General features: G+C 38.8%; 1 protein-coding gene across 1 annotated transcript in view; it reads right to left on the bottom strand.

Annotated features, from left to right (window-relative positions):
- The window catches only part of LOC125029865 (glutamate receptor 1-like), a 423,627-nt gene that overhangs the window by 83,042 nt on the left and 335,585 nt on the right, over positions 1-5,000 (bottom strand). The window lies entirely within an intron of this gene.

Genomic DNA, 5,000 nt, shown 5'->3' with positions numbered 1-5,000 from the left:
TTCCTTCCTTCCTTCCATCCTTCCACCCTTCCATCTTGCCATCTTTCCATCCTTCCATCCTTCCTTCCTTCTGTCCTTATTCCTTCCTTCCTCCTTCCTTCTAAATACCAGCGATTGTTGTCTGCCCGACGTGCGTGCCCTGTCCAGCTGCACGCTCCTTTCGCTTAATGATTATCCTAAGCTTTGTTCCTGTTTATAATGACCCGGAGTCGCTACATAGTTATTACTCTTTTATGTTTTTCGTACATGTTGTCTTGTGTATCATTATGAAAATTAAGTTGAAATTATCAATAGTTAGCTGCATAAAAATTCTTAATTACTTCCGGGGATTTTAGGAGTGAATTGTCTGTCTTATTATCCCCCAACTCCCTCTTCCATCCCCTTCTCCGCTCCTCTCCCTCCCTTCCTAGACCTCTGAAACACACGGATTTACATACAAACACACACACAGACTTACACACATACACAAACACACTCACGAACCTACGCACACACACACACACACACACACACACACACACACACACACACAGGCTTTTCATAGATTTTTCTCGCAATGTTTTTATTTGTCGTCCTTGTTCAAGTATCACCCCCCCCCCCCATCCTATCCAACTTCCTGCCTTTACCTTCCCCAGTCCCCTCCCTACTTTTCCCTCCTAATTTTCCCCTCTCACTTCAACTTCCACCTCATCCTTCCCCCTCCCCCCCCCCCATCCCCCTGCTTCTCCACCACCCTCTTTCTTCTCCCTAACCTTCACCTCCACCCCCCCCCCTCCCACACACCTTCACCACCTCTCTCACCTCAACTCTCCCCTCCCCTCCCCCACCTTCACCTCCACCTTCCCCTCCCCCTACCTCCACCTCCACCCCCCCCCTCCTCCTTCTCCCCCTCTCTATCCACTTTATAAGACCCGCGAAGGAGAAGCGTTTTCTTATTTTCTAAGAACCTGAATGAATTCCTTGAATCTCGGGAAGAAATATGGTACACCCCCCCACCCCACCCCACCCAACCCCCACGCACCTCACACACACACTACAAAGAACGCGCAGTGCTAAAGGGGGGGGGGGGGGGGGGGGGGCCCGAGGAGAAAACGAGGTTTAAATCACGGAATTTTTTTTTTTTTTTTTTTTTTTTTTTTTAATCCAATCATGAAAAGAATGATACTTGTGATAATGGTGGTGATAATAACAATAGTAATGATTGTATTATTAAAAACAAAAACAATAATAACAGTAACAAGAAATAATAATTTTAGTGATAATGATAATAATAATAACAGTGATAATGATAATAGTTATATAATAAGACTAACAATGATAATAATATAATAAATAACAATAATAATGACAATAATGATAATAATGCTGCTAATGATGATAATGATGATAAAAATAACAATAATGATGATGATGATAATGATGATGATGATGATGATGATCATGATGATGATGATAATGAAAGTAATGATAACAATAATAATAACAATAATAATATCAATAATAATAATAATAATAATAATAATGATAATAATAAAAGCGATAATGATAGTGATAATAGTGGTAGGACGTCTGATTCTCAGCATCCTCTCTAGGAAAAAAACTCCTTCCTTCCTTCCTTCCCCACTTCCTATTTATGTAGATTGCCCCACTTCTTGTTCATTCGGCTTCCTTTCCCTTCCCTTTCCCTTAGTCCTCATCTTCCTTTCCTCCTTTTCAGCCTCGTACCATTAGTCCAGATTTTCCTCCTTCTCCTTCTTCTTCTTCTTCTTCTTCTTCTTCTTCTTCTTCTTCTTCTTCTTCTTCTTCTTCTTCTTCTTCTTCTACTACTCCTCCTCCTCCTCCTCCTCCTCCTCCTCCTCCTCCTGCTCTTCCTCCTCCTCCTTCTTCTACTTCTCCTCCTCCTTCTCCTCCCTCCTAGTTCTTCTCCTTCTTCGTCTTCTTCTTCTTCTTTTTATAGATCTTCCTCTTCATATCTATCTTCTACTCCCAACTCTCAACTTTTCTTTTTTCCCCTTTTCCTTTTCTTTCATTTATCCTTACTTTTCCCTACTTTCCTTTTCTTGCTTTCTTTCCGCCCTCTCTCCTCTTTCTTCTTCTTATTACTCCCTATTCCCACCACTTTCGCCCTCCCTTTTCCTTCCGCCTTCCTTCTCCTTATTTTGTTTTACCCCCCTTTCTTTCCCCCTGCGCCCCTTCCCATCCCTTTATCCTTCCCTTACCCTTTCCTTCCTTTCCCATTTCCTCTCCCTTCCTCTCCTGTCATTTCCTTCCTATCTACCTTCTACCCTTTGCCCCTCCCTATCTCTCATCCTTCACCCTCTTCCCCCCTTCCCCCCAACTCCCCTCTTTTGCAAACCCCAACACTGTCACGCCCCGGGCATAAATCGTGGCAGCCACCCCACCCCCACCCCCATACCCCTCCACACCACAGCTCCGATTTCCGGCCAAATTATAAACTTAATGAAGATTTATATTTAGGATTACGACCTCATATTAAGGAAAGAAAGCAGTCCTTAACTACCAACTATATCCAGTTATAAAGGGGAAGAAGGAAATTAGTGGTTCACATACACAATCTCTTATTAAATCAAGTCACTTGTCTAAAAATATATGGGGTTTTGCATCATCTACGCTCTGCAGATTTCTTCCTCTGCGTCAAAAAATATGTTTATATGAATGTAATAATGAAATGTAAATTGTTATTATATGATATAGGAATGTTAGATCTGAATAACGCCACTATTGTTTTTTTTTCAGTCTTGTTCTTTAACTGCTTAACGAAAGCAGTGGTAACATTAGTGATAGTTATTAAAATGATTATAGTGCTTGTTATAAGACTGATTATAGTGATAATGAGATGATGATAATAATGATGAAAAATAATAATGATAATGATAATAATAATAATAATAATAATAATGATTATCCTTATTATTATTATTATTATCATTGTTATTATAACATTAATGGAAATAACAATAATAACAGCAACATAATATCTAATAATAATAATAACAAAAATAATAACAACAATAATCATCATATCATCTTTATCACCTTCATTATAATAATAGAAACAGTGATAATGATAATATAAACAATGGTAACACTGATAAGAAAAGTGATGATAATAATAGTAACGATACCATCGATAGCGATAATAACGATATTAATGATAGCAATAACGATGCAACGAAAGCAACTAATAATGGTAATGGCAGGAACAACAATGACGACAACAACAATGACGACCAAACAGGGGAAAGGGGTATAGAAATTGATAAAGAGAAAGATAGATAGATAGACAGATAATTAGATAGATAGATAGATAGAGAGAGAGAGAGGGGAGAGAGAGAGAGAGAGAGAGAGAGAGAGAGAGAGAGAGAGAGAGAGAGAGAGAGAGAGAGAGAGAGAGAGAGATAGAGACAGAGACAATGAGAGAGAGAGACAGAGCTAATGAGAGAGGGGTAGATATCATTGTTATTAGTATTTTATTATCATTAATAATATTTCATCCTTTTTATTACAACTAATATTATCATTGTCATAGTTTTTATCATTACCAACACTCACTACCTGGAGACATCTCAAAAGACACTTTATACACGTTATTCAATGAACATTACTTCCCTCTTGCAAGTACCTTCCCCCCGCCCCCACCTGCCTCTGGTAATCTAAGATCCAAAGGAAGAAGGTATGTGACGTAACCCTTATTTACCATCCTGATTGCAAGGTCTCTCATCCTAGGGTAAAGCTGCTAGTGGATAAATAGCTGGAGGCGCTGTGGCATTTAAACACTTTGAGGAATTTGGAGCGAGACCTCTGCCTAGTGTCGGGTGGAGCTGAGTATTTTACTTTCACCTGTTGTTTATCATTTGCTCTTTTTGTCTGCCTGTCGGTGTGGTGGTTCCTCTGGTCTATGTCTGTATGTCTGTCTGTCTCTCTCTATCTGTCTGTCTGTACTGACCTCCTTATCTGTCTCTCTCTCTCTATCTGTCTATATTTACTTCTCTATCTGTCTCTCTCTCTCTTTTCATCTCCCTGTCTTATATGCCTGCTTTTCACTATCTATCTGTCTGTATTGACCATCCTATCTGTTTCTCTCTCTCTATCTATCTGTCTATATTTACTTCTCTATCTGTCTCTCTCTCTCTGTTCATCTCCCTGTCTTATCTGGCTACTTTTCACTATCTATCTGTCTGTATTGACCCCCCTATCTTTCTCTCTCTTTATCTGTCTGTCTAGATTTACTTCTCTATCTGTCTTTCTCTCTCTGTTCATCTCCTTGTCTTATCTGCCTGCTTTTCACTATCTATCTGTCTGTATTGACCTCCCTATCTGTCTCTCTCTTATCTATCTGTCATTATTTACTTCTCTATCTGTCTCTCTCTCACTGTTTATCTCCCTGTCTTATCTGCCTGCTTTTCACTCCATATATTTCTTTAACTATCCATCTATTGGTCCTATCAACCGCTCTATCGCAACCCACGATTTTCCTTCTTTTTCTTCCCCTTTGTTTTCCCATTTATCTAGTTACCCCTAACCCCCTCTCTCTATCAGAAACGCATATGCATGCTTCCTAGTCATATATCACGTGTCATATATCTATAAAAAAAATCATTAAAAAATCTTTATCATACGTACAGGGAAATCGCTCAACACATTTAGAAAGGAGATCACGCAACTCTCACTCTTAAAATAAAAACGTCAATAATTGTCCCTTCCGTCCACCAAACAGCATGTAAAATTTTAGATGTTTGAAGAAATCGATCTTTAATTCTTTTCAGTTGCTGCCATAATGAGGCGGATATTATGACCATATGTCGATGGTGAATGGTACGTACTAATACTTGTCAAATATATTCAGTCGATAATTGTAGAAAAAAAATGCTGTAATAAGATACAGAAGCCAGGGATACGATAAAGATATAAATATATATAGAAAAGGGGCAATAAAGAATAAATAAGTAAATCCTAATAAAGTCAAAGGTCATTAAAAA

The sequence above is a fragment of the Penaeus chinensis genome, chromosome 10 (assembly GCF_019202785.1).
Source record: "Penaeus chinensis breed Huanghai No. 1 chromosome 10, ASM1920278v2, whole genome shotgun sequence".
Taxonomy (NCBI): domain Eukaryota; kingdom Metazoa; phylum Arthropoda; class Malacostraca; order Decapoda; family Penaeidae; genus Penaeus; species Penaeus chinensis.
The sequence above is the reverse complement of the archived record's forward strand: the minus strand, read 5'-3'. Positions and strand labels throughout refer to the sequence as shown.